The following is a 15698-nucleotide window of genomic DNA, read 5'->3' as shown; positions in this document are numbered from 1 at the left end:
GCTGGTTTAACACAGTAACTAGATGAAGAACAAACTAGATTCCCTCCAAGAAACGTGGGTTCCTCTTAGAATTACCTGGCGTGACCACCAGATGGCAGCAAGTATTTGCTTTACCAAAACACAAATTAGTTGACGTGGGTACACTGATCAATCATCATCTCTCTTCACAGCAAAAATGCTTTTCAACCATAAAAGAGAAACAAAACTTCAGACTCTGACCCGTTCAAGCTGCTAGACATGTTCGGCTGGATTATATGAAGCTTGTTGAGGTGATAATCTGAGTTATTGCTGCTGCCTCAGGGTTTGGTGGTCTGCAGGTGAGCCCACCTGCTCCATCATAACGGTTTTCTCTGCAGGAGATGAAGGTGAAATCTGATTTTTGGACAAGACTACATGATTGTTAGGTTATTTGTGCAAATGATTAGCTAAACACACTGATTGTCATGATCAGTAATAGATTTTATAACACCAAAATATTAAATCCATTGACTGATGTTCTGTTGGGATAATCTACACCCTGTAAATAAACTGTCTTTAAACACAACACACAAAAAAAAGTCTTTCTTTGTAGCTGAAAGGTTCTTGACCGGAACTTGTCATGTACACAACATGATTAGATAAAGTGTTAAATGAACACTGATCTGCAATATTTTGCTGTTTATCCTAAAATAACAAAATGCTTAGTACTTTACCAAAATTTATTTAAAATCTGAAAAAAAAGAAAATTTTACTCTAGTTTCATTATTGTGTTTAAATGAACTGAACAGCTGAAAACGACGCTGAAAACACTGACTTTGTTCAGACGTGTTGGCACTCACATGTTCGTAAGAATACGTCTGAGTGTCCGTGGTCCAAGATAAGAAGATTTTGGCAATTTTGGCAAGTGAGATTTAAAAACAAAAATGTTTTTAAGACCGGTTGGTGAATGAGGGGCACTACTCAGTGACAAAGACAAACATCTACATTCATCACCTCTGCGCTGCAGAGCTCCAAGGCTCAGTGTTGGGGCTTCTTCTCTTTGCATTTGAAGCTTTGTTTGGTGCAGTCATCCACTTAAATGGCTGCTCATGACTCTGCTACGCAGACAAAGACCTAAACATTATGGCTGGGCAGATTGATCCAAATCTCGACAGTATCTATACCAAGCCTAGTATCTGTATGGTCCGATACCAGCGTGATGAGATCGACATTTTTCTTGAAGGGCGGCTTTGGGTGCAAAAAGGTAAAGACTGTGAATGAGGAGCAACGAATAGCAGGTTTTGTTTCTGTTTAACTAATTTGCTCGCTTGACTTTGTTTTTTCCAAACAATTGTGATAAAAGGAAATAACAGTCATTTTATTATTTATTTATGTTGTTGATGTTATTTTATTTTGTTTACAAACAAAATGGCTCACATTAAAAAAGTTCAGTTCTGACGTTTAGTTTGTTCATAAAAAAGGTTTTTTTGTACTTCATTTTTTTATGATCATAATCACGGTCAAAAATGAAAATGAATGAATGAATAAATGAATGAATGAATTAAAAAAAGTATTGGTATCGTTTAGTATCAGCGATACTTGCTCTGTACTTACTTGGTACCAGATTGATACCAAAATTTGCAGTATCGCCCAGCTCTACTAATCCAGCCATTCCCGCCAGATAACCTCATGATCTCAGCATGAAACTTACCTCACCTCTGGTACAACCACATAACAGTACTACTAAACCTTGTTTAGGGGGGTCTGGGGATCGTGGTACCTGCAGCAGTCTCTTTACATAGGAAAGAAGCTGTGTTTGAGTCTATTGATGCAGGCTCGCATGACTCTGAGTCTTCCAGAGGGAAGGCTGCTGAACAACGTATGTCCTGGATGGGTGAGATCATTCCATATATTCGTGACCTGTCTGAGGAGTCGGTTCGAGTAAATCTCCCCTAGACATGGGAGTGGGGAGCCAATGATCCGCTGAGCAGTCTTGATGACCCACTGGAGTTGTTTTTTCTCATGTGCAGTGCAGGTGGCATACCACACTGTACATCCATAGGTCAGGACACTCTCTATTGTGCACTGCTAAAAGTTTTGAGGTTTTGCAGAAGTGGAGGGAGTTTGTTCCTCTTCAGTGTTCTTAGAAAAAAGAGACGCTGTTGGGCCTTTTTAATGATGTGGGTGGTGTTTACCGTCCAGCCCAGTTTCTCTGAGATGTACAGTCCAAGAAACTTAAAGTTTGTGACCCGTTCTATTTCCTCCCCGTTGATGCATAGTGTGATGTGGTCCTCGTCTTCCTGAAGTCAATGATGATTTCTTTTGTTGTTTTTTTTTGTGTTAAAGTTGAGATAGTTATCGCTGCACCAGGAGGCCAGTGTTTGGACCTCCTCTCTGTATGGTGCCTCATCATTGTTGCTAATCAGCCCAACAATTGTTTTATCGTCTGCAAATTTGATAAGTGTGTTAGAGTCATGGGTGGCAACACAGTCATATGTGTACAGCATGTACAAGACTGGACTCAAATTTTATCAGCCTGTTGACAGAATGAATTCTGGGTCCACCTATTGAATGAGTCGGTCATACAGGTTTAAAATCCTTCTCAATCTCTGTTTCTCTGTGAAATGTTGCCTAACAATGCCGCTTCTATGCACAAGGCTCAAACGTCCTAAAATGCCTCACTCACTTATTCCCACTTATTTTAATGTATTTGATTTAATGCATCAGGCTTTCTCAAACTACTTTAGGCTTGAATTAGTTAACGTAAGCAATTTCACGTATTTGATGGTATATGTTGGAACTCTATCACTAATATCTTTGGTGGCATTTAATGGTTTATGAACCACAAAGATTATAGTTTTCCTAATAGACTCAGCAGGAAGAAGGATGGAGGGGTGGAGGTACTGGTGCCAGCTGATAGCCAGCCTTTAGTCTGTGCTGATCAATAGATGACCCAAACAGACAACAACAGCTAAAAGCCTCAAGCTAAATAAAAGCCTGATCTGATCTGATTGCTACCGATGACACTCATGAACAGCTGAGGTGTGAAGACCAGTCAGAGGTCACATCCCTGATACATCTGGAGGATACGTTTGCTCTGATTAATATATGATCGCTTACAAAACTACAGACAGAAAATAATCATCTGACTCGTAATTTAATTTAATTTAATTTAATTTAATTTAATTTAATTTAATTTAATTTAATTTAATTTAATTTAATTTTTAAAAAAGTTTTTTTTTCATTTAATTATTATTTTATTTTATTTTATTTTATTTTATTTATTTTTTTGGTTTAATGGTCTGCAGCCTTTTTTCTGTCTATCTTTTCTTCTATATAAACAGTAACTTTTAGGACACATAAACAGAAATTTAATTTCAGCACAAGCTTTTTAATGATCCATTAATCTGAGCCAAGCAAAAGAAAGCAACCCGTGTGGTGTTGACCTCTGAGGAAGGGAACTGACTTATTCTGTGGTTTTAATTGTGCTTTTGACGTTTACTTTACAGCTTAACTCTGCTGTGTGACTCCAGACCTTGAAGCTGATGCAACAAAGAATTTTCTGCAGGCAGGGCCCTCTAAGCCAGGAGTCCCCCCTTCTTTCATCTGGACAAAAAAATCAATAATAAAATAAATAAAAAGCTTGAAGTTATTATGATGACCTCACTGAACGCCATCCATTTTATTTTTAACTACACCAAAAATAAAGTCCCAGCTGGAGAAGCTGTGGGGCGAATGTCAGTGAATTATGACACCCTGTCACATGGGTCATAGGACACATTAACAGGATTAATTTATTATATTTGGCTGCTCACTGGATATTTTCTCTTCTTCAGACCATTCTCTAGAGATAGTTGTGTGTGAAAATCCCATTAAATACTCAAACCAACAACCACGTTCAAAGTCACTTAAAACCCTGTTTCTTCCTCATTTTGATGCTCACTTTGAACTTCAGCAAGTCATCTTGAACATATACATGAATAAATGTGTTGAGTTGCTGCCACGTGATTGGCTGATTAGATACAAGCAATTGAACAGGTGGACCTAATTAAGTGGCCCTGAATGTACTTGCAGTGTATTTGCAGCTGCTCGGCTTCTAACTGGCACAAAAGTGTGATCACATCACGCTCATCCTGGCTCCACTGGCTGCCTGTCAGTTTTAGGATTCACCTTAAAATTTTACTGTGTTTGTGAATCATTGAATGGACCGGCATCAACACACATGTCAGACACTGTAGAGCTTTACCCTGCACGACGGGCGCTGTAGATCAGTTCCTTCATGTTGTTAAATCCAGACACAAGTCCAAAGGTGACGTCTTTAAATCAAACCTTAAAACACATTTTTACTCTTTGGTTTTTAGCACAGCATGAGGATTGCATGGCCTCTGATTGCCTTTCATGTACTTAAGCCAGCAGTGCATTTCTTTTAGTATTAGTCTGAATTTATTTTTTAGTTTTAGTAAGTATTTTAGCTTTCTATTCTAATTTCTGTTAGTGTATTTTAGCTTTTTAATTTCTCTTTGTGTCTTTTATATTTCAGTCATACTTTTTGGTGTGTTTAATTCTTTTTAAGTATCTAAGCATTTATGTTCTGCAGCTATTTTTTTTAAATGTGCCATAAATAGTGCATCAGTGCACCTTTCTAATGTGTATTAGTCTTATATGTATGATTTTTAATATTTAGCATAGCAACAGCTCATTTGTATCACATCTTGCAAAATGAATAAATAAATATATACAATTAATGGGCTTGCAGTTGTTTTCAGGGGTATCCTTGTAATTTCTTACCCCATCTCTAAATGAGCCAGTTATCTGCACGAGCCCAAACACGTGCAAGTAGCGGCTCGCCTTGCACAGTTCACTGCACCAACCATTTGGGGTGGGCTTCATGAACCAAATGATAATCTAACTGAGATACACTGAGCATGAGCGCATTTTGTACATGGAAACCAGGAAATGCACAAAATGTGATCACACTTTCTAAAGTCTTTAATAGCTGTATGAACAAAATCAGGGTGAAAAATGATCACCATCACCGCTTCCGGTTGGATAGCAGCAAGCCCACCCCCCTCATGTTTCTGAGAGGAATGGTGTCTGTTGGAAGAGGGATGGGAGAGGAGAGGAAGAGGAGGAAGAGGAGGAGGCAGTGTCTCCATGCAAGAAGGATGCTGAGCAGTGAGTGAAGGGGGCGGAAAGGGGGCGGAGACACATGTAACGTCTTGCAGCTCGCTCTTACTACGTCAGGGTACATCACAGGAGCGCACAGGACCTTCTTTCTCAGGTACCAGGGTGACTCCCCGCACTGAAACAATCCCGGTCACCCTAAAACGCGCTGACCTTCCCTCTACTAAAGGTAAGAAATTCAACCTTCCTCCATTTCTAAATGTTAAAAAAAAATGTAAAAAAAAAAAGAAAAAAAAAGCCCACATTGAATACATTAATATCTGCAGCTTTTCAGACGGTTACGCACGAGCAAAATGACATTCAGGAGCATTTCCATCTGTTCCAGATAGAACTCGACATTGAGCCTACTTTTGATAATTAACATGTTAATGGGCCTTTCTCTTTCTGCGCAACGGATGGACCATAAATCTCATCTAAAATTAGTATTGTGATAAAAAAAAAACATAGGATCTATCTGAAATATGATAAACGATTCTAGATTTTGCGTCCTTTGGCTGCGTTTTGTGGCAACATGCGCCCTCTGTTCTTGATCCTAATGGGAGGTCCTGCTCTACGAGCAAACATCATCAGCCCTCCCGGTGTTGAAAAGGAGGCAGGGAGATCTGTAGGAGGTTACGGTGGATTATATTTTAATGTCTCTAAACAGCTCAGATGTCCAGTTTTAAATGTATCATCCAGATTTGTCTAATTGGCTGCGGTTTTGGCGCCGATGTCCTTGCCTGTCTTGTTCCGCCTCCTTTCACTACACGGCTGCAATTTCTGCCTTTAAAAGCGCACTTTTCTGTCAAATGAAATATCAGAAGTTTCTCTTTCATATCTATTGTTTTGTTTCATGTGCTGCATGGGGGCATGGTTAAACAGGGTTTGTTGGAACAGGGGATCCTGTCCTGCGTCGTGCGCCAAAATGACCTTGTAGAAACCCAGCGGGGAGAATGTGACAGGGAACGAGTGATGAGCAGTTTTTCTGCTTTCCTCTGGTTTTGGTTTGCGGTGGTTTATGTCTGCGCTGCTGGGAGGACTTTGCTTTGAGAGGGATGCAGTTTGGCATCGTGTTTATGTTCACAGAATGATATAAACTGTGGTATGAAGGCAGAATGTGTTACCTTGATGTTGCTAGATGGTTAATTTATATCATTTCCTCTGTTTGTGTTGTATTTCACAACTTTGTATGTTTGATGTATTCTCCCAGCTGGCAGCCATCACTGCAGCTTAATCAGCTTCAGAGCTGTTTGTGCTGCAGTGAGCTGAGCAGCAACAATATCAAAGCCAAAGGACAAGGGACAGCCCTCTTTATTCTTTTCACTTATAATTTTTTTAAAGCCTGACATACTTTCGTACACTTTACTCTTCAGGCTGAATTAGAATGCATTTGTAATGTCTTTGGATTAGAGGACAACATTTAAACCTTCAAGAAACTTTCCTTTTCTTTTGTTAGCATTTTATCTGTAGGTCATACACCTGTCTAGTGCAGTTTTGTATATGGAGGTTTGGGTGTTCCCTCTGATGCACGACTAGGAAACTGTTCCAGCATTTCCACAGAAACTGTCCCAATGCCACATCTCTAAATAATGGTGCCTGCTTTAGTTGTCATTCAACAATCCACATGCATGCTGGGATGTTGCTCCAGTTCTGTTGCAGCGTTGATATTGTTAGCTGCAAACTGCAAAAACCAAAATCCAAGTCAAGATGATCAGTAATTAGGCAGAAATAAATATATATGAATTTCAGGGGTGGGACTCGATTAAAAAAAAAATCTAATTATTAGAGGCTTTGTAATTAATTACTATTAATCACATTTTAATTGCATAACAATATTTTCCTCAAAAAGCACATTTTTTAAAATTTAAATGAATTTTAGTGGATGGCTGAATTAAAAAATAGACACAGACATTAATATTATAAACTTAAGCTTTAGTAATGTCTGGAAAAATGCATTTAATTGCAGTTTTAATTCCAAACAGTAGAAAAAGAAATAGAAAATGGCCCAAAATGAATGGACCTAGAACTAAAGTGTCATTTGTGTCATACTTGAAATATTTTTGATATCTAATTGGCAGGCCAAATGTAATTGGCTGGTGGGCCAAATTCGGCCTGGGGGCCCTACTTTGGGCACCCCTGCTATAGGGGTACCCCAATGCCTGTTGTTTGAACTCCTTCTCTTGGCAGCAAACACCTCTGGTTGGTTTCCTCTTATATGGCTTCTCACATCACTGCTGTTATTCCTACCAGATGACTGCATAGTTCTGGCACTAATCTCAGTTTGTTTCTTAAAGTTGTCATGGATTAAACTATTAACATAAACAGAGAGTCCTGAGTTTTCTCACCTACAAGGTTTGTTAGAAACCTGAGTGATGAAACCGACTGATCTCTGACCATGTTGTAACTGTCTCTTGTCGCTTTGCACTTAACAGCACAGGAAAAATCAGGTTGTTTCCGAGTGAGGATGGCATCCAACTCCTGATACAAGTCATGATTATCTCTCATCTTAGCGACTGCTGAGCTCTTTATGCAGGTTTCCCAGCATCTTGTAGTAAAATCCCTGCAGATGGTTCAGAACACATTGGGAACACATGTCACTCCACGACCTGTCGGTTTCTACTGAATAGTAGTAATGCAGCCAACTAAACTCAGTCATATGGCTCATGGATCTCAATCACTGATTTTGTCTTAGTAACATCGTACGGCACTGCCACTTTTCTTGTTTGTGGTTCCACAATGTTGAAATTTACCTTCATCCTTTCAGAGAATAAATTCTCTTCTATCACTTTCAACACCCTAACACATGTAACTCGCACCTCGTTTGCACTTCTTCACCCGTTTTGGTTCTACTCTGCTATATTTAGATTACTTCTTACTTTATGTGATGGTTGGATGCAGCACAAAGATCCAAATGCAAAAGCCAGGTCAAGTCCAAGAAGGCAGGGGTGTATGAAGTGGGGTAGATGTCAAGCACATGTATTTAGTTTACAAGACAAGAAGCAGGCATGAAATGAAAATGAAACATGTAGGATGGGGCGATTAGCAAAACCAGGAGCAATCTGAGGTCATGGGATCACTGAGTAAACAGCAGGATAAATGTGTGGGAAGCAAATCACAACACTGAAGGTAAAAGTGGCACAAATCATTTTAGCCCACATGTGACCCATATCTGATTTTTATGAAAGTCTGAATAGCACAAATGTGACTTTTCCAAATGTGACCCACTTTCATATCTATCCATCCATGTTCTATACCATCTTGTTTAGATTACAGTGTGAACAACCATGCAAAAAAAATCTGAATTGAGCATTAAAGTAGCACTATGTTACTTTCTGACCTTAAAAATGTACGTGTCTGACTCATTTTGATGGCACACTGACATTCACCAGGAACATTCCTGGAACTGTCGTTTCCCGGCAGCATCCTGATGCTGAGAAACTGCCCTTCGCAACTTTTTTTTCAGGATGCTACATTACTTTACGGCAACATTTTGCTTCATGGCACATGCTTGCAAATGGATATCAAGACATTGGCTGTCTTGCATGTGCACCATGGCTGATTCATCAAAGTCACACAAGAGGACATTATCAGTGGAAGAGAGGAAAAGAGAGAGAGAAAGGGACAGAGCAAGAGATAAGACAAGAGTCAACATCAGTCTGACTTTTACTGACTGGTGAGAGCCCAGAGAAGAGACAGGATGCAAGATGGATGTTGATTTAGTTGTTGCTAGGGGAGTCGTTGTTAGGGGCCCCAAAGTGCAAAAATCTACCAAAGTTCAGTACATGCCGTTTTAAATGTCAAAGATTTGAATCATGTAAACATTACACCATATCTGAAAACAGATTAAGATGTTTGTTCCCAAAAATTCAATCATAACCAGGATTCTGGTGCACAAGTTTAATTGTTCAGCTTTAAAAAGCGATCACTAATTAGAGAGTTTTACTCCTTAGAACCAGGTGTGGGTAGCCACAGTCCCTTGAGTTTCCATCAGATAATGCATGTGGAAATGTTTTACCTTCCCTATTAAACACAGCTGTGAGTTCTACAGTTATTTTTATTATAATTTGATTTCACCAAACCTTTAAATGACTGCTGATCACCATTGGTAACAACACTAGTCCTTGAATTTGGTAAACGTTGGAACATGCTTTCCCATTAATTTTAATGTTTGACTGGTACTGTATATTATATATTTCTTATATTTTTGCATATTGAGAAAGGAATTAAAAACTACTTAGACGTTTAATCACATTATGGTGGTTTTGTGAGTCATTCCCATCACTCAGTTTAAAACATGAGAGGTTTACTGGAAACCAGAAAGAGCAAGTAGCTGCTCTGTTTGGTGTTCTCATTTTCTGGCTGCTACCCCGCTGATTAGGCCGTGCTCCGCTCTGTCCTCGGAGATTAGCTCTGTCACAAGTTACAACTCGCCTCTCCCCGGGTGCTGGGAGCAATGGTGCCGGATATATTAGCCTAACAGCTCAACACAGACCACAGCCACGCACCATAGCTACTCCACCCAGACGTCAAAGATCAACAGAGAACACAGCTGATCCAACATCTAAATGTCTAAATGTGTCGTCTTGATGAGGCTGGCTTTTTTTTTCATTTTGCAGATAGATCTGCTTTTAATCTTCTTATGCTGCTTCTGAAACATTCTTCTCTGCTCTGCTGAAGATTTACTGCAAGGCTGAGAGATAGACTTGTATGCAGATGAAGAAGAATTTTGCTCATAACTCTATTATGAACAAATGTTCAAGATTAATGTTTATTTGTGTCAGGAGGATGTTAACTTGGCTCTGCAACAACATAGAAATCTTCTCATCCAGAATATCAGACATCTCCCTCAGGAGTATCGTCTCCATTAGCCCTGTAATTAGTACTCTGTTGCACAGTTACATCTTCTTTTTTCCACAAAGCTACTTTACAAACCAGGGTTCATTACATTTAACTAAACTCAGTCAGCAAAGAGCAACTTCAGTCCAACATAGACACCTCTGACAGAAACAGAAGCTCGAGTGAAGCTTGAAGTGGCAACAACCGAATTCACTCTAAAAAAATGACATTCAGCTCAGTAAAGAGCTGCAGCAGTGTTTCTGCAGAGCATCATGGGAATAATATCTGCATGCTGAGTTTGGCCTGCAGCAGCTTTAGAATCGCTTCCTTTTAATCCCTGCAGCAGATTTCTGACAGCCAGGAAGAATTTAGCTATGGAAATACTGGTACTTAATTCACTGTTAAACACAGCATGGCTTTCTGTTTTTGTGTGTTTTTGTGGGATGGTGTTGTACAAACTGGGTCTTCATTTCATCCCCTAAACAATGAACATGGTGTAGAACATTTAGATAACGGGGTTATGATTCCAGGGTATCACTGCTGTCAGCATGAATGTGTCTCTGCTGCAGCCTGGTTGAGCTCTGCAACATGCACAACCACAAGACCACCTTATATTCCCGTTTATTTCTCTGCACAACTAATAAACTAAACAAAGTATTGAAAGTCATGAACCAGTGGGTGGCAGAAAATCAGCTTGCTATAAACACAACAGAAACCAGTGTTATGACAATAGGTTCAAGCCAAAATCCAAAACGAAACCTGAGAATTAAGGACAAATCTATCGGATAAGCTCATAAAACCAATAATATTGATAATTAACTTGGAACAAACATATTGACAAAATCACAGCAAAAAAGGAGCGATCACAGCAATTAGAAGAAAAAGAACATTTCTATTAACAAAAGCAATGAAGGGAATAATCCAATCACTAATGTGGTCAAACCTGGATAACGGCTCAATAATCTGGTCCAGTGCATCAAACAAAATACTCAGGAAAACCAACCAATTTATGTAATAGTCAGATCTAATCTCAGGACTTATCTTGAAAGGTGCTATATAAATAAACATTTACTTACTTACTTACTTACTAATCTTAACACAATGCACAATATTTTAAATCAGTTATTGGTTATAGAAGTTTAAAATAACACTGTGACAGCATCTATTAAAGCATAAAACCCAGTTATTAAGTTTGTATACACATGTATAAGTATGAGGACTTGTATGAATATCCTGTATCATACATATCTGTCTACACGAGTTTAGACATAGACTTTCATCCAATATATCTGAAAACAACAACAACAACAACAACAACAAAAAAAACTCCTCTCATCCACCCTCTGATCTCCCCTGGGTAGGGTAGGTGACTGTTCCTAGGACTGCACTCTTCTGGATGGAGATGTCTGATGTTTCTCCAGGTATCTGTATGAGCCACTTCTCCAGTGTGGGGGACACGGCCCCCAGTGCTCCACTGGTACTACTGTTGCCTTCACCTTCCAGGCTTTCTCCAGCTCTTCCTGAGTCCTCAGTATTTCTCCAGTTTCTTGTGTTGTGTGTGATATTTCCATCATTGGGGATGTCTACATCGGTCACTATGGCTTTCCTTTGCTGCTTATCCATGATCACTATGTCCGGTTGGTTGGCCATCACCATTTTGTCAGTCTGTATCTGGAAGTTCCACAGGATCTTAGCCCTCTCATTCTCCATTACCTGGGAAATGTTGGTGGAGAATGAGAAGGCTAAGATCCCTATATATATATATATCAATATATATATATATATATATATATATATATATATATATATATATATATAGATATAGATATGTACTGTAAAGTATATATGTGCATATGTGAATGCATGTGTTAGTAAGTATGTGTAAATGTATATAGATGTTTGATTGTACAGAACAGATGGAGCCAGGAAGAATAACAGCAGTTGCTGGCTGCAGTTAACAGGGATCCAAATAAAAATAGATAAACTCTGAAAGGGGGAGCCTCAGCCAATAACAGCACATATGAAGTGATGGATACATAGATATGTGAAATCTTGAATCTGTAATACCAGTTAACTTTCTGATCTGAAGCAATTCTCATTAGTATCAGCAAACTGAAAAAGTAAGTTTAGATTAAGTTTCATCTTCATATTTTTGATTAGCTGCTCCTTCATGTAGTTAATTTGTGGAGACACTAATCAGACTGCTGGTGACTCTAACCGAGAGGATGACTCTAATGTGACAAACTCATGTCATGCATACAGCTGTTTAGTGCAGTTTTTCTCCTCTGCACTGCATTTTTTTATGAACAGCACCCCTCAGCTGCCCTCTGTCTGACTCCTCTTCAGTCCATTTTGCAGTCGGCAAAACCAAAATGGATGCAGAGGGCTGACGTCACAGTGTTTGACATGGTGTTGCTAGCCGACATGGTGCCACCAGGGTGACAGAGCACGTTGAGCAGAGGAGCGATGATGTTATTCATGTTAGGCTGCGGCTTCTCCCAAAGGGGACTTGTGCACACACAACCCCATGCACAGCACTGAGGTGGAGCCACAGCATCGACCAATCATCACACCCGCCTCTCAGCCTGCTGTTTTGTCTTTAGCCCTGGATGGGCCTGAGGCCCTGCAGGAATGTGATGCAGCTGAATGGCTGTCACATCCTGTGTGACTATGTTCAGATGCCATAGTGTGGTTGGTGCAGATGAGAGAGCAGGAACTGGACCGATGCTGCCGTGCAGAGAGGTTTATGGCGACGATACATCACCACTAAGGGACGAGTCGGCTCTGGCACCTCTGTCCTTGTGGCCCGAAAACTAGACATAGATAAATGATGGATTATTCAGCTGGCCTCAGCTGGAGGTCCCTGGAATCTCAGAGCTGGTAGAAAAATGATGGATGAGGATGGAGGGAAAATGCTGCTGGACATGAAAAAGTCAGAGCTGTTAAAAGAGGCAATGACTGAGGAAGATGAAGAGTACAAGTCTGTGTATGTGTGTGTGTTTAAGAGAGAGAGAAGATAGAGAGCATTTAAATAGGCTCTATGAGCATGGGTAGTAAACAGAAACACAAAAATACAAGCACTGAACCAAAACAAATCACCTTGAAAAGACTAGAACTTTCTCAGAATTTAAATCACTTGTTCTAGCATCATAAGAGAAGACTGTATTAAATATTCAGGAGTGTTATGTAATAAAACATTCAGCTCCACTTTGCAATGAAGCTTACTATGTTTATTCACTCATCACTTAACTGCAGTATGTACACAGTTATAGTGATGAGTTTTAAAGCTACACTACACAAGTGTCTCACCTTACAACTCAACTTCTGACTAGTTTTGATGGCCCACTGACATTCAAAGAGCTGTTCACAACCTTTTTTTCCAGCTCTGAGCATCACGTGATGGCTGCGATTAGCTTTATGGCACCATGTTAAATGCTAGCGACTGGATATCAAAACTCTGGTTGTTTTGAACACTCACCATAGCTGATTCAGCAAAGAAACACAGAAAGACATTTTTGGAGGACGAGAGGAAAAGAAAAAGAGAAAGCGATAAGAGCAAGGGTCAACACAAGACTGACTTTTACAGACTGACGAGAGCTCAGAGTAGAGACAGTATGCAAGGCGGCTCCTGAGGGAGCGTTTAAATCTGCCAAAGATGTGTTGCTTTCATTGCAGAAGGCCTAAAAGTATTAATGGCATAAGAGCTGGCTGTTAAGTACTGATCAATTTTCACAGTAATGCGCCCCCCTATTGACGCTAATCTAGCATCCATCTGGCCTCCTATTTGTACTGTGAGATCTCTCCAGCTACTAATAGATGTCACTGTGCCATCAAACGAGTCTGGAATGCAGAGATTTAAGGTTGGAAGACTATGTAGTGTGTCTTTAAAAGGAGGATTAATGCATGCGCACAATATGACATTCTGTTTTACTTTACACATAAAATGCCACAGCACAATTTTAATGCTTTTACATTTAAAAAAATACTCAACATCTTAAAAACTTTGCAAGTACAGAAACTCCCCTACACTATTATACTCACAGTGAAACGCTGCTCGATGACCATTCACTAACATCCCAGCTATACGGACATGCGCCTTTCACTCCACCTTCACACAAATTCTTTGTGGATTTCTCAAAAGCATCTTTCCTTCTAAATAGCTAATCTTGTCATTAGAGTTGTCAGTAATTTTTAAGTAAGACTTCCACTTCTTAAGCATCACAGGCTCCATTCATGTGGCGTAGGGCATTCACCCTACTGTTCCATACAAGAGCTAATTCTAGTTCAACATCATTATCTGACAGTCTGGATTACCACTGTCAACTTTTTCTAAACCTGAACAAGTTGTTGTTATGCCTTTGAATGAAACAGCAAATAAACCTGAAGGTTTTCTGCTTTGCACCTGTAAACTGAAGCACCTTCATAGCACTTCTGTGACTGAGCTGTATTGTTTAACACCCTGGGAAATATTGTGATCACAGATATCTGGTGCTAATGAATGTTGTTTGCAGAACACTCCCGCACATACTCTAATATTTAGGGCAGTAATTTCAAACTCCACTCTGTTAATGACCACTGTCCTGCAGATTTTAGATGTTTTCCTGCTTCAACACACCTGATTCAATTTAACAGGTCATTGTGGTCATTGTATTCTTTTTGTCCAGTCAGGTTTCAGGCAGCACAGGTTTTAGATGTTTTCCTGCTGCAACACATCTGACTAAAATGAATTGCTTGTTAAGAGGCTTGAGCAAAACTTGACCAGAAGTTGTTGGAAAATCATTATATTTGAACCAGTTGGGTTGCAGCAGGAAAACATCGAAAACTTGCAGGACTGGACTAAGAGGTCCGGAGTTGGTGATCCCTGCTTGATCCCTGAATGGAAGTACACAGATAATATTTGGTTATGTCTACTTCTTATGTTGGTTTTCTTCTCTACAGTCGCTCCTGCAGCACTGCTACCCCTCTTTTCTGCTCTGGTGTGCTAATAAGAAATGACTATATGGCTGACTGTAATCTCCTTCTGTAGTTGAGCCAGTAGTGGCAGCGAACTGAGTTTATTGTGAGCGTAGGTGTTTGTTGACTGAGGAAAATATTCTAACAGATCAGGCGTGTGGGCTGTGCTGACCTGACCAAAAAGTCAGTGCTCAAGAGAACATGGAAGACTCTTTAAGTGTGACATGAGAACGAGAAAACAGTCTGATTTTATTAATATCTTTGTCCATATCAGTATGCTGTGGGGAATAATGACATAAACAGACATGTTTTCTCTTATTTTTGGTGACTGTAAAGAAGACAGAAAGTCTGGAAAATGAAAGGAAATCACTGAAAGCCTGTTGAGAGACGTCCCTGTAGTTAAAAGTGTCTGACGCCTGAGTCACTTTGAAGTGGCGCCTTCACCAAAGTGCTCTACTTTTACTCTGACTGACTTCAAATGGAGCGAGACGGCGACTCTACTTTTCAACTTGATGACTGCGGTTTTCAGGGTTGCTAAGAAACTACGAGAGTTCTGAGTCAAAATTGCAAATCAACAATGAATCTGACAAAAACAACTTAATTCCACAAAAGTCATTTACTGATACTGGAAATGACCAAAATAAATATATAAAAATTCTGAAATAATGAACAGTGTTTGGTGAACATCAGGTTTGATCTTCTTCGAAGAGGAAAATTCACTTCATGCGTCACAGTAAGAAATTAAATGTGTCAAATGAATTCTGCACTGCATGACATGACTCACACTC

At 39.6% G+C, this 15698-nt stretch overlaps 1 protein-coding gene across 1 annotated transcript in view; it reads left to right on the top strand.

Moving 5' to 3' along the window:
- Positions 1–5145: 5145 nt before the first annotated feature.
- The window catches only part of sv2a (synaptic vesicle glycoprotein 2A), a 58414-nt gene continuing 47861 nt past the window's right edge, over positions 5146–15698 (top strand). Inside the window, exon 1 of the mRNA XM_041988224.1 lies at positions 5146–5311. The gene's annotated coding sequence lies outside the window, so the exon portion shown is untranslated. The remainder of the gene's footprint in view (positions 5312–15698) is intronic.

This window comes from Melanotaenia boesemani, chromosome 6 (assembly GCF_017639745.1).
Source record: "Melanotaenia boesemani isolate fMelBoe1 chromosome 6, fMelBoe1.pri, whole genome shotgun sequence".
Lineage (NCBI taxonomy): Eukaryota > Metazoa > Chordata > Actinopteri > Atheriniformes > Melanotaeniidae > Melanotaenia > Melanotaenia boesemani.
Note: the sequence above shows the minus strand (reverse complement) of the source record. Positions and strands in the feature narration are given on the sequence as shown.